Source organism: Hyperolius riggenbachi, chromosome 2 (assembly GCF_040937935.1).
Source record: "Hyperolius riggenbachi isolate aHypRig1 chromosome 2, aHypRig1.pri, whole genome shotgun sequence".
Lineage (NCBI taxonomy): Eukaryota > Metazoa > Chordata > Amphibia > Anura > Hyperoliidae > Hyperolius > Hyperolius riggenbachi.
The window spans coordinates 539,480,560-539,504,934 of NC_090647.1; the positions used below are offsets into that span (position 1 = coordinate 539,480,560).

Here is a 24,375-nt window from a genome sequence, read left to right on the forward strand (position 1 = left end):
CTGGCTGAGCGGTGTACACAGAGTGGCAGTAAACACAATGCTATATACTCTGGCTGAGCGAGCGGTGTACTACTGTTCCCAGCAGACACAGAACAGTAAACAGAATGCTATATAGTGTGGCTGAGCGAGCGGTGTACCACTATTCCCAGCAGACACAGAACAGTAAACAGAATGCTATATAGTGTGGCTGAGCGAGCGGTGTACCACTATTCCCAGCAGACACAGAACAGTAAACAGAATGCTATATAGTGTGGCTGAGCGAGCGGTGTACCACTATTCCCAGCAGACACAGAACAGTGAACAGAATGCTATATAGTGTGGCTGAGCGAGCGGTGTACCACTATTCCCAGCAGACACAGAACAGTGAACAGAATGCTATATAGTGTGGCTGAGCGAGCGGTGTACCACTATTCCCAGCAGACACAGAACAGTGAACAGAATGCTATATAGTGTGGATGAGCGAGCGGTGTACCACTATTCCCAGCAGACACAGAACAGTAAACAGAATGCTATATAGTGTGGCTGAGCGAGCGGTGTACCACTATTCCCAGCAGACACAGAACAGTGAACAGAATGCTATATAGTGTGGCTGAGCGAGCGGTGTACCACTATTCCCAGCAGACACAGAACAGTGAACAGAATGCTATATAGTGTGGCTGAGCGAGCGGTGTACCACTATTCCCAGCAGACACAGAACAGTAAACAGAATGCTATATAGTGTGGCTGAGCGAGCGGTGTACCACTATTCCCAGCAGACACAGAACAGTAAACAGAATGCTATATAGTGTGGCTGAGCGAGCGGTGTACCACTATTCCAAGCAGACACAGAACAGTGAACAGAATGCTATATAGTGTGGCTGAGCGAGCGGTGTACCACTATTCCCAGCAGACACAGAGTGGCAGTAAACAGAATGCTATATAGTGTGGCTGAGCGAGGTACACAGAGTGGCAGTAAACAGAATGCTATATAGTGTGGCTGAGCAAGCGGTGTACTACTATTCCCAGCAGACACAGAGTGGCAGTAAACAGAATGCTATATAGTGTGGCTGAGCGAGGTACACAGAGTGGCAGTAAACAGAATGCTATATAGTGTGGCTGAGCAAGCGGTGTACTACTGTTCCCAGCAGTGACACAATGACAGGGGGGACCCTGGCTAGCGTGGCTGGAGCGCGAACTACCCTGCCTGCCTACCCAAAGCTAAACCCACAGACAAATGGCGGAGATATGACGTGGTTCGGGTATTTATTTACCCGAACCACGTGACAGTTCGGCCAATCAGAGCGCGTTCGGGTCCGAACCACGTGACCCGTTCGGCCAATCACAGCGCTAGCCGAACGTTCGGGGAACGTTCGGCCATGCGCTCTTAGTTCGGCCATATGGCCGAACGGTTTGGCCGAGCACCGTCAGGTGTTCGGCCGAACTCGAACATCACCCGAACAGGGTGATGTTCTGCAGAACCCGAACAGTGGCGAACACTGTTCGCCCAACACTAGTGACCTCCATCATCAGGCGCCTGTAGGCATATGTCTACGGTGCCTTATAATAAATCCGGCCCTGCATACTGCAGTTTTTGGTGTTTGTTATGCAGGGTTCAGTGACTGTGATCAGCTCTGTAAGCATAGCAGACAAAATACTTGACCTCCAAAAAGATCAGAATGAATCTGATGATATATCAATATAATAAATCTTCACACAATAAATATACTATGCATAAAACAACAGGCTAGTGAGCAAAGGCACAAATGTGACAGCTGTTACCTGCATGTACGTAATAAAAGGGCTCAGGGAAATTTATAAAAGAAAAAGTGTAAAAACTGGAAAAGTGTAAAAAAGGATTGTAAAATATAAAATACCGACAATCTACTATAGCTCAACCTAACTCCACTCTCACCGAACACTCCCCCTGACGCATAACTCTAATGCCAAACTTATACCCCACCCCCCCACACACACACACACACACAAAGACCATTCCTGATACCTAACTTTAACCAACGCCCAACCTTAACCACCCACAACGCCTAACCTTAACCAACCCACCCACAACCTTAACCATCCATGCCTAGCCTTAACCAACCACCAACGCCTAATCTTAACTAACCTCCCAACCTTAATTACCCCCAACGCCTAACCTTAACCAACCCCCCCAATCTTAACTACCCATCACCCATGCCTAACCTTAACCAACCCTCCCAATCATAACCACCCACCACCCATGCCTAACCTTTACCCCCCACCACCCATGCCTAACCTTAACCACCACTCCCATGCCTAACCTTAACCAGCCCCCCAACCTTAACCACCCACCACCATGTCTAACCTTACCTCCAGTTGTCCACAAACTAGACTAAAAAAACTTAATTTAGGCCCCGCCCTAGGCACCCATTGAAATAGCGACATTGAGGGGTAATTTTGGTGCCTGCAGCGCTGGACTGCTATTTATCAGGTGCTGTGGGTGCCCCAATTTCCACTTAATACCGCTATTTCAGTGGACCCCTATGGCGGCGCCCAAACTTCGTCCGCTACCGGTTGCCCAAATTTTCTGTTACCGTTATCTGCTCACTGGTTGCTTATTGTACGTTGAACGGATGTAAAAAGATGACGGAATTGGGAGGAGAATGAAGGCTGCCATATTTATTTCCTTTTAACCTCCCTAGCGGTAATCCTGCTAGCCGCCGGGAGCTCCATGCAGAGCATAGCGCGCAGCGGGCATTTTTTTCTCACCTCCTGGGGGATCTAGCCATCAGTAGCCATTCTCCTTCCTGTCCTCGGAGGCTCTGAATCACTCTGGTGAGATCGCTGTCATTGATCTCACCACAGAGTTACAGCGCCACCTGGAGGACGGAGGTAAAATTGCAGCACTGGAGCCCAGGGAGGTGAGTGAGAACAGGGATTCTGGCAGCATGATTTTTTCCTGAGTTTAGGGTCTGAAACGTGCTGAAAAGACCCTAAAATCTGGAAGTAATCGTACCGCCAGGGAGGTTAAGCATAAGCAATACCAGTTGCCTGGCAGCCCTGCTTATGTTCTGCCTCTAATACTTTTATGGTGGCCACAAATGATCCAATCTTTTTCATCCAATCTTACCATTCTATGTAGTATAAGGGTACATTAAGTGAATATATCCAATGGATAATTTAGGCAGTATATTACATATAAATGGTTAGATTGGATAAAAAAGATTGGATCATTAGTGGCCGCTAGTAGTCATAAACCATGTAGAAGCATGCAGATCAGGTGCTCTGACTAAAGTCTTACTAGATTAGCCACATATTTGTTTCAGGGGTGTGATTCAGGCACTACTGCAGTCAAAGAGATCAACTGCCAGGTAACTAGTATTGTTCAAAAGTAAATCATTATTGCAGCCTCCATAACCCTCTCAGTTCAGTCGTCCTTTAAATTCTCAGCAGTGGCATAACGATAGCATCCCGGACCCTGCACTTTGTTTGCAAATGAATGGAATTCTTTGATCATTTTAAAAGGATACTGTAGGGGGTCGGGGGAAAATGAGTTGAACTTACCTGGGGCTTCTAATGGTCCCCCGCAGACATCCTGTGCCCACGCAGCCACTCACCGATGCTCCGGCCCCGCCTCCTGGAATTTCAGACTTTAAAGTCAGAAAACCACTGCGCCTGCGTTGCCGTGTCCTCGTCCCCCCCTGATGTCACCAGGAACGTACGGCGCAGGCACAGACCATACTGGGCATGCGCAGTACCCTCCTGGTGACATCAGCGGCAATGAGGACACGGCAACGCAGGCGCAGTGGTTTTCAGACTTTAAAGTCTGAAATTCCAGAAGTGAACCAGAGGCGGGGCTGGAGCATTGGGGAGTGGCTGCGTGGGCACAGGATGTCTGTGGGGGACCATTAGAAGCCCTGGGTAACTTTAACTCATTTTCCTCCGACCCCCTACAGTATCCCTTTAAGTTGGTACTTTGGTACTGAGCGCTGTTTTTATACTGTGCTCTGATAGCAGCAACTTAAAGCGGACCTGACCATTTTCTCTGCTCTAAATGATACACAACTGCATAATAACCTTTAAGCAAAAAACATTTATTTGTTACAGCTGATGCAAATCATGCAATAAATCTGCACTGTTTCTACTTCCTGCTTTCATGGCAGCAGACATATTGTTAATATCCTGTGCTTTCAAATAAGCTTATCTGCCATCTCAGCCATGGCAGTCATGTGACACAGGGGAGAGATCAAATTACAACTTGTGCTTAGTTGCTCCTGTCTGTATATCAGCAGCACATAGAGCAGTGGTTAGTGAAAAAGACAGGAGGGAGGGGAGGGAGCGCTCCTATTGTGCATTAACTTAATAAAATCAAAACACGCTAGTGTAATAGCACTTACGATAAACTAATGAAGATCGGGCAGCTAGCTCATCTGCTGTCAGCAGGTCTCCTCTCACTACTGCAGCCTGGCCGGGACTGACAGTGACGATGGAACAACTTGGGGAGACGTCTGGCCGGCCCGGAGCGGTGCGCTGTATGCCGTCTGACATCACTACGCGTTTCGGCATATAACCACGCCTTCTTCTGGTGACGGCCACAGCAAGACGGCTTAGTTAAATATACAAGAGAGAATCCGCCCCTGGCAACAGGTTGCTGAGGGGCGGTACTTAAAACAATCAACTTTATTTAACATCTAAAGGACTAGCTTTACTAAGCATAAGTCTAAGGCTCAACACACACTATACAATCTTGGTTGTTCAATCTTACCACTTTTATGTAGTATAAGAGCTTATCCAATCAATCATTCAAGGTATTTTCAATCTGTTGGCCCTTATACTACATAGATGTGGTAAATCTGTACAACCAAGATTGTATGGTGTGTGTTGAGCCTTAACTTCATCAAAATACACATTGCACATTCATAATATACGCTGTGGTTTAGGAAAACTGGCAAATTTTTGTTACAAACTTTGTTACCAGATACCACATATCGCTGCTTCTATGCGCGCATGTAGACAGTGAGAATCACTGCGTGGAACATGTAGCGCAGCAAGTTTTCCACACACACGGGGCAACAAATTGATCGCTGTTCAAATCACAACATACATTAAATGGCACATAGATGTATGTTAAAACCGCCATTTTCTACTCCTTAAAAATCTACATATCTATATATATAAAATCGTGTGTGTGTGTGTGTGTGTGTGTGTGTGTGTGTGTGTGTGTGTGTGTGTGTGTGTGTGTGTGTGTGTGTGTGTGTGTGTGTGTGTGTGTGTGTGTGTGTGTGTGTGTGTGTGTGTGTGTGTGTGTGTGTGTGTGTGTGTGTGTGTGTGTGTGTGTGTGTGTGTGTGTGTGTGTGTGTGTGTGTGTGTGTGTGTGTGTGTGCGCGCGTGTGTGTGTGTGTGTATGTGCCGCGATCACGCAAAAACGGCTTGACCGATTTGAACGAAACTTGGTACGCAGATCCCTTACTACCTGGGATGATATGTTCTGGGGGTCTCGCGGCCCCCCTGCACACCTGGGCGGAGCTACAAACAGCAAATCAGATTCCACCCATTCAAGTCAATGGAAAAAATGTAAAAGGCTGCCATTCTCACAGTAATCAAGCCAGAGTCCCCACACTTGGCACAGTTGGTCACTTGGTGACTGAGGTTACAAATCCAGGAAAAGTGGGCGGGGCATAAAACAGCCAATCAAATTTCAGCCGTTCATTTTAAATGGGAAAATGTAAACTGCAGCCATTCTTAGACTGTGTATCGCAGGGTTCTCAAACTTGCCACACTTGGTCACTGGGTGAATGTGATTAAGATTCAAGAAAATGGGTGGAGCCTACAACAGCCAATCAAAATTCACCTATTGATTTTCAAGGAGAATATTTAAACTGCTGTTATTCTTACACTTTTAATGGCAGAGGCTTCAAACTTGCTACAGTCGGTCATTGGGTGACTGGGGTCCAAATTTACTAAAGGGGCGGGGCCACATACAGCCAATCAGATTTCCTTGGTGGATAAACTGCTTCCATTCACACATGTTTGATGCCAGGAACCTGACAGCTCACAAACGTGGTCATTGAGTGACTGTGTGTCAAGGTTACAAAAAGTGGGCGGAGCCAAAACAACTTTTACTGGGAAAATATAAACTGCAGCCATTCTTACACCGTTAATGGCAGGGTTCTCAAACTTTGCACAGTTGGTCATTGGGTGACAGTTTAAGATTTTGGAAGGTGGGTGGAGACTACAACAGCCAATAAAAATTCACCTTTTGAATTTCATAGGGAATATTTCATCTGCTACCATTCTCTTATACTGGTAAAAGCAGATGCCTCAAACCTGGTACAGTTGGTCACTGGGTGACTAGGGTCCAAATTCAGGCAGGAGGTGGAGCCACAAACAGCCAGATTTGTTTATTTTTCAATGGGAATATACAAAGTATTGATACCAAGGACCCCAAAGCTGATAAACTTGATAATTGAGTGACTGTATGTCAAGGTTAGAAAAAGTGGGCGGTGCCAACAACTTCATTTTTTACATTGCAGGGTTCCCAAACTTTACACAATTGGCCACTGGGTGACTGGGATGAATATTCAGAAATGTGGGTGGAGCCTACAACAGCCAATCAAAATGTACCTATTGATTTTCAAGGGGAATATTCACATTGCTACCATTCTTACACTGTTAGTGGCAGAGACCTCAAACCTGATACAGTCAGTCATTGGGTGACTGGGGTCCAAATTCACTAAAGGGGTGGAGCCACAAACAGCCAATCAGATTTGTTAGATTGATTTCAGCCGTTCAGTTATTGGCAGGGTTCTCAAATGTGACACAGTTGGCCACTGGGTGACTGGGACTAATATTCAGAAAAGTGGGTGGAGCCTACATCAGCCAATCATAATTCACCTTTTGATTTTCAAGGGGAATATTTACATTGCTGCCATTCATGCACTCTTAATGGCAGAGGCCTAACATCTGCTACAGTCAGTCACTGGGAGACTGGGGTTTAAATTCTGAAGGGAGCGGGCCAAAAACAGCCAATCAGATTTTGTTTAATTTCAATGGTAAAATGCAACTTATTGATGCCAAAGACCCCAAAGCTCATAAACTTGGTCATTAAGTGACTGTATGTCAAGATTAGAAATAGTGGGCGGAGCCAAAAACTACTAACTTTTTACATGGGGAAATGTAAACTGCAGCTTTTCTTACACTGTTAATGGCAGGGTTCTCAAACTTCACACAGTTGGTCACTGGGTGACTAGGATTAATATTCGGAAAAGTAGGTGGAGCCTACAAGAGCCAATCAAAATTCACCTATTGATTTTCAAGGGGAATATTGAAACTGCAGCCATTCTCACACTGTTAATAGCAGAGGCCTCAAACTTGCTACAGTCGGTCGTTAAGTGTTTGGGGTTCAAATTCAGTAAAGGGGCGGAGCCAAAAACAGCCAGATTTCTTTGCTGGATAAACTGCTTCCATTAGCACAATTTTGATGCCAGGAACCCAAAAGCTCACAAACTTGGTCATTGAGTAGTGACTGTGTGTCAAGGTTACAAAAAGTGGGTGGAGTTAAAAACAGATTTTTCTGGGAAATTGTAAACTGCAGCCCTTCTTCACTGTTAATGGCAGGGTTCTCAAACTTAGCATAGCTGGTTACTGGGTGACTGGGATTAATATTCAGAAAAGTGGGTGGAGCCTAAAAATGCCAATCAAAAATCACATGTCACTTTTCAAGGAGAATATTAAAATCGCTGCCATTCTTGCACTGTTAATGGCACAAGCCTCAAACCTGGTACAGTTGGTCATTGGGTAACTGAGGTTCAAATTCAGAAAAGGGGACAGAGCCACAAACAGTGAATCAGATTTGTTTCATTTCATGGGAAAAATACAAATTATTGATGCCAAGGACACCAAAACTCACAAACTTAGGCATTGAGTAGTGACTTTGTGTCCAGGTTACAAAAAGTGGGCGGAGCCAAAAACAAATTTCACTGGGAAAGTGTAAACTGCAGCCTTTCTTACACTGTTTATTTCAGGGTTCCCAATCTTTGCCCAGATGGTCACTGAGTGACTGAGATTAATATTCAGGGAAGTGGGTGGAGCCTATAATAGCCAATCAAAATTCAATTTTCAAGTGGAATATTTAAATTGCTGCCATTTTTACACTGTTAATAGCAGATGCCTCAAACCTGCTACAGTTGGTCATTGGGTGACTGGGGTTCAAATGCTGGAGAGGGGTGGAGCCACAAACAGCCTATCTGATTTGTATAATTTCTATGGGAATATACAAATGATTGATGCCAAGGACCCCAAAGCTCACAAACTTGGTCATTGAGTGTTTGTGTGTTTTAGGGTTAGAAAGTGGGCGGAGCCAACACCAGTCAAATACATACCCGGGCAATGCCGGGTCATCAGTGGGTGGAGACAAATACAAATTTCACTGGGAAAATGTAAACTGCAGCCATTCTGTTAATGGCAGGGTTTTTAAACTTTGCACAGTTGGTCACTGGGTGACTGGGATTAATATTCAGAAAAGTGGGAGAAGCCTACAAAAGTGAATCAAACTTCACCTGTTGCTTTTCAAGGGGAATATTTAATTGCTACCATTCTTGAACTGTTAATGGCACAGGCCTCAAACCTGGTACAGCTGGTGGAGTCACACACAGCCTGTCACATTTGTTTCATTTCAATGCAGATGATTGATACCAAAGACCGCAAAGCTCACAAACATGGTCAGTGAGTAATTGTGTGTTAGGGTTAGAAAAAGTAGGCAGAGCCAACACCAGCCAAATACATACCCGGGCAACGCCGGGCAATCAGCTAGTATATATATAAAATCGGATGTATGTGTGTATATATAAAAGTGTGTGTGTGTGTGTGTGTGTGTGTCGATCACTCGAAAACGGCTTGACCAATTTGAACGAAACTTGGTATAAAGATCCCTTACTACCTGGGATGATATGTTCTGGGGGTCTTGCGGCCCCCTGCACACCTGGGCGGAGCTACAAACAGCAAATCAGATTTCACCCATTCATGTCAATGGAAAAAAAGTAAAAGGCTGCCATTCTTACAGTAATCAAGCCAGAGTCCCCGAACAGTTGGTCACTTGGTGCCCGAGGTTACAAATCCAGGAAAAGTGGGTGGAGCATAAAACAGCGAATCAAATTTCAGCCATTCATTTTAAATGGTAAAATGTAAACTGCAGCCATTCTTAGACTGTTAATCGCAGGGTTTTCAAACTTGTCACACTTGGTCACTGGGTGCATGAGATTAAGATTCAAGAAAGTGGGTGGAGCCTACAACAGCCAATCAAAATTCACTTATTGATTTTCAAGGGGAATATTGAAACTGCTGCCATTCTTACACGGTTAATGGCAGAGGCCTCAAACCTGCTACAGTCAGTCGTTAACCTTTTCAGCCGCCCAGACGTGAAGCTCACGTCCAGGCGGCTGCTCAGCTGCGCTCTCCCGCTTCCCCGTGTCCCTGTGGTGTCCCCTTGTAGCCCTGGGATCAGTGAAAGGGAACATGGTTCCCGATCACCGATCCCTGTCCCCTGCAGAAAAACCGAAGCGCTCACCCATGAGGCTTCGGCTCTTCTGCCCGTAAAATTTCCGCATTCCCCTTGTACTTCCGCTTAGCGAGAAGTACAAGGAGGAAAACCAAAAATGAAGGTGGCCATCTTGTGGCCAAATAGTAAAACTACATCAACACATTTTTTACATTACAATTTATGCATCTAACAACATTAAGAAATAACTGTTTATGTCCCACACCAAAATATTCCCCAAATAAAATTTTTAATGGAAAAAAAAATTACAAAAAAAAATAAATAAAATAAAAAGACATAAATAGTTACCTAAGGGTCTGAACTTTTTAAATATGCATTTGAAGGGGGTATACTACAGACATTTTTTAAATTATAAGCTTGTAAATAGTGATGGGCGCAAAACGGAAACAATGCACCTTTATTTCCAAATAAAATATTGGCACCATACATTCAGAATCAGAATCTTTATTTTAGCCAAGCACGACTGGGTCGTGCTCGGAATTGGTCTTGGCACATACAGGATACAGGCAGGATAGGGTACACAGAATACATCAGAAAGGATCAACACTATTGTGATAGGGACAAAATTTAAATGGTATAATAACCGAGACAAACGGGTAAATAAAATACATAGGTTTTAATTATGGTAGCATGGATTATTTTAAAGCCATAATGGCTGAAAGCTGAGAAATAATGAATTTTTTCCTTTTGTTTCTTATTAATCCTGTTAAAAAGTATTTACAGTAAAGTGGCTCTTAGCAAAGTGTACCGCCCACAGAAAGCCCAATTAGTGGTGGAAAAAACAAGATAAAGATCAATAACATGTGATAAGTAGTGATAAAGTTATTAGCGAATTAATGGGAGGTGAAAATTGCTCCGATGCATTGTAACGATTGGTGTCAACACGCAGAGAGAATCTGATTATTGGCGATCTGCAGTATCACCAAAAATACAGATATATACCTGATTATTGATGATCTGCAGAATCACCGATAATACAGATATATTGCTAACCTCTGGACACCTGAAGCGTGTGAGTGTTTGGTGCAACAGTAGAAATTGGACCACCGGGGTAGCAGGTGGTCCAATAAGTAGAGAAAGACTCTACTGCAGTCAAGGACTCCAGGGAAAGGAGACCATGACTGGTTTAGCAGCAGTGCCCCCTCTGAGAGGCAGAGGGCCCCTGTTAGAAGGCTGAGCCCCCAAGAGATGGGTGACAGCCAGAAGGGTCGGGCAGGCTGGGTCGACAACACACTGACAGATAAAGTACAAAACAGTAAGCTGATTCGGTATCCAAGGCAAGCAGGGTTTGGCAACGGTATATCAGAAATGCAAGGTACCGAATCAACGATCAAAGGAGTGGTCAGGAAAGCAATAAGTCATAACAGATATCAAACAATGCCTAGTCTGGGTGTGAGGTCCGTGTTCTCTACACCCCGGAACTAGCCTGAAGTATAACAGAATGATAACATAGATTCCCTAGTCTGGGTGTGAGGTCCTTGGTCTCTACACCCTGGAACTGGTCTAAAGAATAACACAGATGACACACAGTATTCCTAGTCTGAGGTGTGAGGTCCGTGGTCTCTACACCCTGGAACTGGTCTAAAGAATAACACAGATGACACACAGTATTCCTAGTCTGAGGTGTGAGGTCCATGGTCTCTACACCCTGGAACTGGTCTAAAGAATAACACAGATAATACACAGTAAACTGGCTAAGTGTGGATTCCCAGGTCCTCCTGGTTCCACCACACTGAAAGATCTGACTAGGTCTGAGTGCTAACACATAGGTATTCGCAACGCCAGTCCACCAGCAACTGAACAGCAAGAGATATATATAGTGGAGCGCTCTCCAGCACCACCCAGCTCCCATCAACCAATCAGCAACTGAGCTGGGGTCAGCTGACCGCCTCGATCAGCTGACCCTTCTCCTATTGGTATAAAGAGCCTGTCTTGTGGCGCGCGCGCGCGTAGCTCTCCATCTGTGTGCACTACTAGGTCCAGCAAAACCAGCCACATGTTGCTGCGGGGAAAGCGCCGCTCTATGCGCGGAAACCGCCGCCTGACTGTCAGAAGGCGCAGCGGTTTCTCCGCAATCCGTCACATGCATAAGGTGAAAAATCCCCGTGGGCTGAAATGGTTAAGTGACTGGGGTTCAAATTCACTAAAGGGGCGGAGCCACAAACAGCCAGATTTCTTAACTGGATAAACTGCTTCCATTAGCACAATTTGATGCCAGGAACTCGAAAGCTCACAAACTTGGTCATTGAGTAGTGACTGTGTCTCAACTCAAGGTTACACAAAGTGGTTGGAGTCAAAAACAGATTTTTTTTTTTTGGGGGGGGGGGGGGGGGGAATTGTAAACTGCAGCCCTTTTTCACTGTTAATGGCAGGGTTCTCAAACTTTGCACAGCTGGTTACTGGGTGACTGGGATTAATATTCAGAAAAGTGGGTGGAGCCTAAAAAAGCCAATCAAAATTCACCTGTTGATTTTCAAGGGGCATATTAAAATAGCTGCCATTCTTGCACTGTTAATGGCACAAGCCTCAAACCTGGTACAGTTGGTCATTGGGTCACTGGGGTTCAAATTCAGAAAAGGGGACAGAGCCACAAACAGTCAATCAGATTTGTTTCATTTCATGGGAAAAATACAAATTATTGATGCCAAGGACCCCAAAACTCACAAACTTGGTCATTGAGTAATTGTGTGTTAGGTTTAGAAAAAGTGGGCGGAGCCAACACCAGTCAAATACATAGTGGGTGGAGACAAATACAAATTTCACTGGGAAAATGTAAACTGCAGCCATTCTTACACTGTTAATAGCAGGGTTCTTAAACTTTGCACAGTTGGTCACTGGGTGACTGGGATTAATATTTAGAAAAGTGAGTGAAGCCTACAAAAGTGAATCAAACTTCACCTATTGCTTTTCAAGTGGAATATTTCATTGCTACCATTCTTGCACTGTTAATGGCACAGGCCTCAAACCTGGTACAGTTGGTCATTGGGTGACTGGGGTTAAAATTCAGAAAAGGGGGTGGAACCACAAACAGCCAATCAGATTTTTTCATTTCAATGCAATTTATTGATGCCAAAGATGGCAAAGCTCACAGACTTGGTCACTGAGTAATTGTGTGTTAGGGTTAGATAAGTGGGCGGAGCCAACGCCAGCCAAATACATACCCGGGCAACGCCGGGCTATCAGCTAGTTGTATTATAAAACAACTTTTCAATTAAAAGAAACCACTTTGCAATTACTGGAATAGACCAAACTGCGGTCAAGTAGCTACATATCTCTTAATCAATGCTCTCCCACATATCATACTGCAGTCCTGTGTAGCTGTTTACACAAGATCCATCGTAATCTAACCATAGTCACGTTGTGGTATAATGGATAAACTAACCAGATGCAACCTGACAATGCACTCTCTGTCAATCCAAAGAGAACACTATCAAATATGTCTCTTAATGACGAACGAATTGATGTTCAAAGCCCATCCCTACAATAAACTGATATGTAGATGGTCTCGAACAGACAAAACTTCGGTCAAAATGATCGCATGGGCTCTAAGCCCACGTAGTAACTGCCTGTTCAGAATGGTTTTGTGAACAGGCAGGTGTAAGACCCTACTGCAGACAAATACTCGACAAATTGTGTCTAAAATTACATTATGTATACACATATATCCAACATATAATAATAATTCCTTTTTTTGTATTGCGCTTTTCTCCTGTCGGACTCAAAGCGCTTGCGAGGCAGCCACTAGAGCGCACTCAGTAGGCAGTAGCAGTGTTAGGGAGTCTCGCCCAAAGAACTCCTTACTGAATAGGTGCTGGCTTACTGAACAGGCAGAGCCGAGATTCAAACCCAGCTCTCCTGTGTCAGAGGCAGAGCCCTTAACCATTACACTGTCCAGCCACCTGCCATGACACAATATTATGCACTAATGAAAAAAGGTATGCATAAGCCAAAATCAAAGAAATCAAATTAAAACAAACGTGAAAATAAAAATAATGATACAAATAATAATAATAATAATATGAGTGCCATTCCATATAGTGCTAGTCCGAGTGATATATTCACTCTATTAGCACAACCTCTCAGATGTTGAACCAGATAAAGTAAACTAGAAGGATCAGAGAGTTAAAGGATACCACAACTGACATGTGGCATAATGAGATAGACATGGGTATGTACAGTGCCTAGCACACAAATAACTATGCTGTGTTCATTTTTTTATTTATCTGCCTGGAAGAGTTAAATATCAGGTATGTAAGTGGCTGACTCAGGCAGGAAGTGACTACAGTGTGTCCCCCACTGATAAGAAATTCCAACTATAAAACACTTTCCTAGCAGAAAATGGCTTCTGAGAGCAGGAAAGAGATAAAAAGATATTAGCTCTGGTATACTTCAATAAATGTGTCGTTGAGCAAAAACAATAAAACAGTTAAAACTTAGAAAAGTAGATTTAAACATAAAATAAAACTGTGGAATATCTTAAAAAGTCATTTTTAGGAGAAGGAAGATAGAAACAATCATTTATTTAACTTGTTTATTTTCAGGTCGGGTGTCCTTTAAAGTGTGGAATTTGGATGTATTAGCTAATAAAACTCTGAACCTCAAGATCTTCATTAAGGACCCCTGGTGAATGTATTCAGGTCGAAGATCCAATAAACTTCTTGCTCACATAATTTCCTACATCTCTGACCTATAGGCAGAGTTGCTGATATACTCTCTAGGCCTATAATTTGTAGCAGGGCCGGTTTAAGCAACAATGGGGCCCCAGGGCAAAATAAACCTGGGGGGCCCCCTAACATATACCCCGGAACAAAAATCGGCATTAGGGGACCTTTTTTGCAGCTGGTATAACAGGGTGTGAAGTCCCAATCGGTCAGAGCTCCACATTCTGGCTATCCCAGCCTGCATGGGGGACAAGGGGTTAAAAAGTTTCAGGAGGAGGAACCCCACATAATTAAAAAAAAAAAATTCCCACACTCTAAAAATAAAAAATAAATTGGGAAAATAGGAAAAAATGCCAGGGATCTTCATACAGCCATATTGCGGCTGTATAGCGATCCCTGGCCAAAGCGCTGCGGCTGCGTATAGACCCCCTGGAGACCCCGTCAGGAAATTTATTGCGCTTTCGTTTGATGCATGTAAAATTACACTACCGTTAGGTTTGCTACTAAAAGTGACATTTACCGCATTTAAAAGTATACTTTTTTCCTTCGAAACTTTAAAATCGATTTTCTCAAAAACTATAAGGTCTTTTTGAAAAATTGTTTTTTCCTCTTATTCCTAATGATCTCCTTAACATATCCTGCAAATTTAGGGTTTCTAGCATTTAAGGTGGATTTGCTATTAACCATTAAAGTCGGCAGGTTTTTAAATGTGTATTTTTTTTCCTTTGAAACTTTAAAATCGATTTTCTCAAAAACTATAAGGCCGATTTGAAAATTTTTTTTCCTCTTGTAGCCACTGGGGGCCCCTACAAGCTCTGGGACCCTGGGGCAGCTGCCTCCTTTGCCTCAATGGTAGCGCCGGCCCTGATTTGTAGGCCTTCAGGGTTGGATTGATGGCATTGGATGAAATGTCTAGGAACACTATGTTTGTCAGATTTTGCCAGAATATTGCACTTATGTTCTCCCAGCCTGGTTCTTAATTCTCTGGTGGTTCTGCCCACATATGTTTTGTTGCAATTACACTGTAATAGGTATATCAGGGATTTTCTAGCGCAGTTGATAAATTGTTTCAGTGGGATGCTGTAACCTTCAGGGTGTTCTATGGTTTTTGCCCTGTGTTTCATAAACATACAGCACCCACATCTGCTAGATCCACATCTAAAATGACCAACAACATTATTTTTCAGCCACATGGTGGGTTCCTTTGGCCCAATATTACTAGGGGCAATGTTGTTTTTTTAGAGATCTCGCTTTTTTGAAAATAATTTGTAGTTTATCTGGCATCAGTTCTTTTAGTACCGGGTCCCGTAATATGGGCCAATTTTTCCTGATTATGCCCTAGATTTTTCTAGATCCTTCTGTATATTTTGTTATGAAAGTAGGGCAATTTTTCATATTTTGCTGATTCTCTCTCTTAGTCGGATTGTCTTTTTTCTTATCATTATTATTGTGGTATTCCTTAAAGGAAATGTGACATGATGAGATAGACGTGGGTATGTACAGTGCCTAGCACACAAATAACTAAGCTGTTTTCTTTTTTTTCTTTCTCTGCCTGAAAGAGTTAAATATCAGGTATGTAAGTGGCTGACTCAGTCCTGACTCAGACAGGAAGTGACTACAGCGTGACCCTCACTGATAAGAAATTCCAACTATAAAACACTTTCCTAGCAGAAAATGGCTTCTGAGAGCAGGAAAGAGATAAAAAAAGGTCAATAGTTCATAGATTTTAGCTCTGGCATACTTCAGTGAATGTGTCATTGAGCAAAAACAATAAAACAGTTAAAACTTTAAAAGTAGATTTAAACATAAAATAAAACTGTGGAATATCTTAAAAAGTCATTTTTAGGAGAAGGAAGATAGATACAATCGTTTATTTAATTAGTTTATTTTCGCCTCGGGTGTCCTTTAATGGCTGCATCAATTCGTTCCTTTTTATATCCTTTTTCCATCGTCAGTAAGAGACATATTTGATAGTGTTCTCTTTGGATTGACAGAGAGTGCATTGTCAGGTTGCATCTGGTTAGTTTATCCATTATACCACAACGTGACTATGGTTAGATTACGATGGATCTTGTGTAAACAGCTACACAGGACTGCAGTATGATATGTGGGAGACCATTGATTAAGAGATATGTAGCTACTTGACCGCAGTTTGGTCTATTCCAGTAATTGCAAAGTGGTTTCTTTTAATTGAAAAGTTGTTTTATAATACAATTTTTAAGGAGTGGAAAATGGCGGTTTTAACATAGATCTATGTGCCATTTAGGCTGGTTTCACAGTGGGACGTTACAGGCGCACGTCAGTGCAGCCTGTAACGCACCCCACCGCACAGCGATGATAAATCAATGGGCTGTTCACAGTGCCCATGTTGCGTTACACAGTAGCCCTGCACGTTCGTTTGAAGTGCAGCATACTGTGCGTTCTAGCGGCTTAAGCCGCGTTAGACTGGTTGCACATGCTCAGTATGTTTTTTTTTTAATTTCAGGGGCGGAGAGGAGGCGTGGAGAGGCCGCTACGTAGCCAGGCACATGGCTACTTGACATTCACTGCACTTGCAGTGGTTACTTCTTGGAGCGGCCGCTGATTGGCTGGCGGGAGCACGTGATGCGGAGAGCTCCACTCACGTGGTCTCCGCAGCGCCTCCGACAGAGCAGACGCACCAAGAGCTGCTTGTAACACGGCTCTTGGTAGCGTCCTGCTCCAACACCACCAGGCGTTGCGTTAGGGGCACGTTATGCAGGGCCGGGCCGAGGCATAGGCTGGAGAGGCTCCAGCCTCAGGGCGCAGTGTAGGAGGGGGAGCACAATTCATTCAGCTGTCATTCCTAATTGTGTTTGAAACAGAAAGAAATAAGAAAAGGGGATACATAGCAGTGACTGCAAGCCAGATAACTAGATATTAAGGTGTTGGGGAGGTTGTAGGCCCTGTTGCACCTCTTAGTCTAATAGCAATCAGTGTGTGACGGCTGGGGTGGCAGGGATGGAGGGGTGCACTTTGGTGTCTCAGCCTTGGGTGCTGGAGGACCTTGTCCCGCCTCTGACGTTATGTGCCCTATAACGTCCCCTAAACGCAACGTCTTGGTGAGAAAGCAGCCTTAATGTGTGTTGTGATATGAACAGCGATCAAATTGTTGCCCCGTGTGTGTGGAAAACTTGCTGCGCTACATGTTCCGCGCAGTGATTCTCACTATCTGTATGCGCGCATAGAAGCAGCGCCAGCGATATGTGGTATCTGGTAACAAAGTTTGTAATATAAATTTGCCAGTTTTCCTAAACCACAGCGTATATTATGAATGTGCAATGTGAATTTTAATGAAGTTTAGACTTATGCTTAGTAAAGCTAGTCCTTTAGATGTTAAATAAAGTTGATTGATTTAAGTACCGCCCCTCAGCAACCTGTTGCCAGGGGCGGATTCTCTCTTGTGTATTTAACTAAGCCGTCTCGCCGTGGCCGTCACCAGAAGAAGGCGTGGTTATATGCTGAAACGCGTAGTGACGTCAGGCGGCATACAGCGCACCGCTCCGGGCCGGCCAGATGTCTCCCCAAGTTGTTCCATCGTCCTGTCAGCCCCGGCCAGGCTGCAGTAGTTAGAGAGGAGACCTGCTGACAGCAGATGAGTTGCGCGATCTTCATTAGTTTATCGTAAGTGCTATTACACTAGCGTGTTTTGATTTTATTAAGTTAATGCACAATAGGAGTGCTCCCTCCCCTCCCTCTTGTCTTTTTCACATCGTTTCTGGCACCACCCAGTATTGGGAGCTGCTCCAAAGTCTAAGTGCATCATTGGTGTAAATTTAAAGTACATTTCTACAGCAGTGGTTAGTGATCTGAGCTCCTGTTTGTATATCAGCAGCACATACCGCAGTGGTTAGTGTGATCTGAGCTCCTGTGTGTATATCAGCAGCACACGCAGCAGTGGTTAGTGTGATCTGAGCTCCTGTCTGTACATCAGCAGCACACACAGCAGTGGTTAGTGTGATCTGAGCCCCTGTGTATATCAGCAGCACACACAGCTGTGGTTAGTGTGATCTGAGCTCCTGTGTGCATATCAGCAGCACACACAGCAGTGGTTAGTGTGATCTGAGCCCCTGTGTGTATATCAGCAGCACACAGCAGTGGTTAGTGTGATCTGAGCCCCTGTGTGTATATCAGCAGCACATACAGCAGTGGTTAGTGTGATCTGAGCCGCTGTGTATATCAGCAGCACACACAGCAGTGGTTAGTGTGATCTGTACTCCTGTCTGTATATCAGCAGCACACACAGCAGTGGTTAGTGTGATCTGAGCTCCTCTCTGTATATCAGCAGCACACACAGCAGTGGTTAATGTGATCTGAGCTCCTCTCTGTATATCAGCAGCACATACAACAGTGGTTAGTGTGATCTGAGCTCCTGTCTGTATATCAGCAGCACACACAGCAGTGGTTAGTGTGATCTGAGCCCCTGTGTATATCAGCAGCACACACAGCTGTGGTTAGTGTGATCTGAGCTCCTGTGTGTATATCAGCAGCACACGCAGCAGTGGTTAGTGTGATCTGAGCTCCTGTCTGTACATCAGCAGCACACACAGCAGTGGTTAGTGTGATCTGAGCCCCTGTGTATATCAGCAGCACACACAGCTGTGGTTAGTGTGATCTGAGCTCCTGTGTGCATATCAGCAGCACACACAGCAGTGGTTAGTGTGATCTGAGCCCCTGTGTGTATATCAGCAGCACACAGCAGTGGTTAGTGTGATCTGAGCCCCTGTGTGTATATCAGCAGCACATACAGCAGTGGTTAGTGTGATCTGAGCCGCTGTGTATATCAGCAGCACACACAGCAGTGGTTAGTGTGATCTGTACTCCTGTCTGTATATCAGCAGCACACACAGCAGTGGTTAGTGTGATCTGAGCTCCTCTCTGTATATCAGCAGCACACACAGCAGTGGTTAGTGTGATCTGAGCTCCTCTCTGTATATCAGCAGCACACACAGCAGTGGTTAGTGTGATCTGAGCTCCTGTGTGTACATCAGCAGCACACACAGCTGTGGTTAGTGTGATCTGCGCTCTTCTCTGTATATCAGCAGCATACACAGCAGTGGTTAGTGTGATCTGTGCTCCTGTCTGTATATCAGCAGCACACACAGCTGTGGTTAGAGTGATCTGAGCTCCTGTGTGTATATCAGCAGCACACACAGCAGTGGTTAGTGTGATCTGAGCCCCTGTGTGTATATCAGCAGCACACACAGCAGTGGTTAGTGTGATCTGAGCTCCTGTGTGTATATCAGCAGCACACACAGCAGTGGTTAGTGTGATCTGAGCCCCTGTGTGTATATCAGCAGCACACACAGCAGTGGTTAGTGTGATCTGTATATCAGCAGCACACATAGCAGTGGTTAGTGTGATCTGCGCTCTTGTCTGTATATCAGCAGCACACACAGCAGTGGTTAGTGTGATCAGTGCTCCTGTCTGTATATCAGCAGCACACACAGCTGTGGTTAGTGTTATCTGAGCTCCTGTGTGTATATCAGCAGCACACACAGCAGTGGTTAGTGTGAACTGAGCCCCTGTGTGTATATCAGCAGCACACACAGCAGTGGTTAGTGTGATCTGAGCTCCTGTGTGTATATCAGTAGCACACACAGCAGTGGTTAGGGTGATCTGAGCCCCTGTGTGTATATCAGCAGCACACACAGCAGTGGTTAGTGTGATCTGAGCCCCTGTGTGTATATCAGCAGCACACACAGCAGTGGTTAGTGTGATCTGTGCTCCTGTCTGTATATCAGCAGCACACATAGCAGTGGTTAGTGTGATCTGCGCTCTTGTCTGTATATTAGCAGCACACACAGCAGTGGTTAGTGTGATCTGAGCTCCTGTCTGTATATCAGCAGCACATACAACAGTGGTTAGTGTGATATGTGATCCTGTCTGTATATCAGCAGCACACACAGCAGTGGTTAGTGTGATCTGAGCTCCTGTGTGTATATCAGCAGCACATACAGCAGTGGTTAGTGTGATCTGAGCCGCTGTGTATATCAGCAGCACACACAGCAGTGGTTAGTGTGATCTGAGCTCCTCTCTGTATATCAGCAGCACACACAGCAGTGGTTAGTGTGATCTGAGCCCCTGTGTATATCAGCAGCACACACAGCAGTGGTTAGTGTGATCTGAGCCCCTGTGTATATCAGCAGCACACACAGCAGTGGTTAGTGTGATCTGAGCCCCTGTGTATATCAGCAGCACACACAGCAGTGGTTAGTGTGATCTGGGCTCCTGTCTGTATATCAGCAGCACATACAGCAGTGGTTAGTGTGATCTGGGCTCCTGTCTGTATATCAGCAGCACACACAAAGCAGTGGTTAGTGAGATCTGAAGCCCTGTGTGTATATCAGCAGCACACACAGCAGTGGTTAGTGTGATCTGAGCCCCTGTGTATATCAGCAGCACACATAGCAGTGGTTAGTGTGATCTGAGCCGCTGTGTATATCAGCAGCACACACAGCAGTGGTTAGTGTGATCTGGGCTCCTGTCTGTATATCAGCAGCACACACATAGCAGTGGTTAGTGTGATCTGTGCTCCTGTCTGTATATCAGCAGCACACACAGCAGTGGTTAGTGTGATCTGGGCTCCTGTCTGTATATCAGCAGCACATACAGCAGTGGTTAGTGTGATCTGGGCTCCTGTCTGTATATCAGCAGCCCACACACAGCAGTGGTTAGTGATCTGCGCGAGTTGCCGGCAGTTGCAGATGTGCCTGTGTTGCTCACGGCGTAACTTATTGCTGCAGCTCCCTCTGTGTACATTACTCTGACTTCTGTGTACAGAAGTGAAATTGAGTAGCACACCTACACTGTTTGTACAATCTCCCGTCCCTGTGCATCTGCCTGTAAACACTGGGAAGACAGATACCAAGCTACTAACCAGGTCTGGCTATCACCAGTGTCTGATCCTGACTGCCCAGACTATTGCCATCATGGTTTCCCTACTTGGACTATTAAAGGACAACTGAAGTGATAGGGATATGAAGGCTGCCTTATTGATTTCCTTTTAAACAATGCACATTGCCTGGCTAGGTGATTAAAAAAAAAAGGTTTTCCTGTTGTACATACATTAACCTTAAGCCCTCAGTCGTTTTCACTTTATGCATCCCAGCAATGTTCACCTCCCATTTATTAGCCAATAACTTTATCACTACTTATCACAATGAACTGATCTATATCTTGTTTTTTTCCGCCACCAATTAGGCTTTCTTTGGAGGGTACATTTTGCTAAGAGCTACCTTACTGTAAATGCATTTTAACAGTAAGAATAAGAAAAAAACTGAAAAAATCCATTATTTGCCTAATAGTCCCGGTTATTTCACCATTTAAATGATGCCCCTATCACAATGTATGGCGACAATATTTTATTTGGAAATAAAAGATAATTTTTTCCGTTTTGCATCCATCACTATTTACAAGCTTATATATAAAAAAAAATAGAAATATTTCATCTTTACATAGATATTTAAAAAGTTTAGACCCTTAGGTAAATATTTATGTGTTTTTTTTATTGTAATGTTTTTTTTTTAATTAAACATTTTATGTGGGTATTTTTGGGAGAGTGGGATGTAAATAGTGTTTGATTTGGGGAAATATATGTGTATTTTATTTTATTTTTTTAATTTTAGATGTAGTTTTACTTTTTGGCCACAAGATGGCAACCTTGAGTTTGTTTACATGACGTCACTCTAGGGGCCTGATTCACAAAGCGGTGATAACCTTTGCACCACCTAGTTATCACCGATTTGTGCTGCTCTTCGCGCGAAGCTCCCGCGCGCGCAAAGTCCCATAGGGCTTAATGGACGCTGCGCGCGAAGCGGGGGCGCTGCGCGCGCGCGTTCGTGGTTGCGCGCGGAAAATTTGCGCGAGTTTCTTCTTATCATGCCTAAACTGAGTTTAGGCGTGATAAAGGGCTTTTCACTCGCGTGCAAACACTTTGCACCGCTTTGTGAATCAGGGCCTAAGTGTACAATGTACGCTTAGAGGGACATAGGAGTCAGAAAAAGCGAAGCTTCTGAGAGAAACTGTCGCTTTTTCTGCGGGGGAGAGGAATCAGCGAGCGCGCGTGCACATGTCCTCCTTGACGTATTTATAGGTCAAGGAGAACTAAGTGGTTAAGTAAAATGGAAAGGCTCTAATAAATAAAATCCTGGTATACATATCCTATTTTGATTGGCCAATCACTGGCAAATTTTTTGGTCGGAAATTTTTTTTATTGGCACAGCAACCATACACATATTGCAACATTTGGTCATATAAAGGCATTACAACTCTACCCCCCCCCCCTCCTAACTTTATAATGTTTAGAACAATACATTTCAAAATTATAATGTTCAAAGGTGATTAATGTGGAAATACAACGCATTAAAAATATATAAAAAAAAAAAAAACTAAAACGTTCTCATTTTCAGAAAGATAAAACATTTCAAAAAGTATAATGTTCTAATTTTCTGCTACCATCACCAGCATCTATTCCAGGTGAGGTTGAGAAAAACAATATGGCAAGACAAGAAGGGTTTCATGCGCCAAAAAACATCACCAAAAAGTTTCCAACATCCCGCCACCCCCAAAAAAAGTTTCTGTAGCTGCCTGTGCTTGCATGATCTTTCGCAAGTGACGCCTGAACTAGGACCATTGCTGCTTTTGCCATGTGGTTGCTATGATACTCAGCAGCACAGCACTTAGGCCTGGTTCACATCTGCGTTTTGAGCCAAACGGATCCGGTGAGCGGATCCGGTGTCCACTTCACCGGATCCGGATGGGTCGTCCGTGGCCCTGTTCACATTAGTGAAAATGGATCTGATCAATGATTGATCACCTTATCTTCATAGGCAGCTGGCGGTAGAGGCTTCCTCTTCTTCCGCTGTGACTACACAGCGCGTCATGTGACTAGTCACATGACACGGAAGAAGACAGAAGCCTCTACCACCGGCTGCCTATGAAGATAAGGTATGTATAAAGCTTCCCTAGCCCACCCGCCCGGCTGCTGCACCCTCCCCTCACCCTCCCGTCGCTAGATTCGCTTCAGCCCATGCCCCCATCCCACGTGATACGGTACATTTCTTCACTAGTGTGAAGAAACGTTCCATTTCCCATTGCCCCCAATGCTGCAGTATTTTTTGTCCGAATCCGTTCCGCTAGGCAGAACGGTCCGGAAAATTAGGGCCTACAGCATTTTTCAGATCCAGGAACCGGAACGTACGGAACGTATCCGTACCAACGGACGCATGTGAATGGATCCATAGGTTAACATTGGATCCATAGGATGTTAACATTGGATCCATTCACATCCGTTCCGTTTGTACAGTATACGTTCCGGTTACGTTCTGGAAAAAAACGCTAATTGAACCTTATTTTTGGTGGCGGTTTTTGCCACCAAGGATATGGAAGGTGTTAGTTTTCTTCATTCACTTTGCTATGCTACTGCAACTGAAGAGCACTAGCACTTTGGCTTGGCACAAAAGCCCTACACTTGTCAAACTGAATTTGTGGTGCCAAAAGATAACATGTTGGGGGAGGGGGGGGGGAGAGGGGGTCAAAATCACCTGGATTATTGTTTTTAAAACAGAGGAGCCAGAATAGGATAAAATTATTAAAAAACGTTTAAAGTAGGGAGGTAGTGGTGGACTTACCTGACCCAAGGAGACACTACTCGTATTCAGTGAAAATATTTGCTTTTATTCAAAGGTACTTCAAAAATTATGCAACGCGTTTCGCAGGCATTAACCCGCTTCCTCAGGCAATACAAGGAGAAACTTGTCAAAGCCAGAAATAGCATCTCCATCTGACAGGGCTTAAAACATTAATCTCGTGTGTCCACCCTTGGTGTACAGGTGGTATCCCCTTTTTCTACTTCTACGGAGAGCGTCATTCTTACCCAGGTGGGGTCGGATCTAATCTCCCCACCTGCCTTTCCAGAGGTTACCTGTGTGATAACCCAGTTTTGTGAGTATAAACTCATGTACAATTCAAACAACCACCTTTTATGTGACATATTGCACTACCGGGACTGTCCATTGGATGTTTATGAAAATTTCATTTGGCAAATAACTTTTGATAACAATAATACAGATCTGTTTAGCAGAAGATGTTGTTTTGGAAACACAGTCAAAGCAGACAGTGCGACACAAGTCTTAGAGAGTCAGGAGACTCTACACAGATTCTGCTGTGTAACCCCATCAAGTA

General features: G+C 44.3%; 2 protein-coding genes across 5 annotated transcripts in view; one reads left to right on the forward strand and one right to left on the reverse strand.

Moving 5' to 3' along the window:
* GJA5 (gap junction protein alpha 5) overlaps positions 1-24,375 on the reverse strand; it is a 158,359-nt gene that overhangs the window by 131,718 nt on the left and 2,266 nt on the right. The window contains exon 1 of one of the 4 annotated variants that reach the window (XM_068270742.1): positions 4,353-4,551. The exons of 2 other annotated variants lie outside the window; for them this stretch is intronic. The gene's annotated coding sequence lies outside the window, so the exon portion shown is untranslated. Of the gene's footprint in view, positions 1-4,352; positions 4,552-24,375 lie in introns of those variants that run through there. One more of the 4 variants, XM_068270740.1, reaches the window with a different exon arrangement.
* GJA8 (gap junction protein alpha 8) overlaps positions 17,623-24,375 on the forward strand; it is a 152,813-nt gene continuing 146,060 nt past the window's right edge. The window contains exon 1 of the mRNA XM_068270734.1: positions 17,623-17,814. The gene's annotated coding sequence lies outside the window, so the exon portion shown is untranslated. The remainder of the gene's footprint in view (positions 17,815-24,375) is intronic.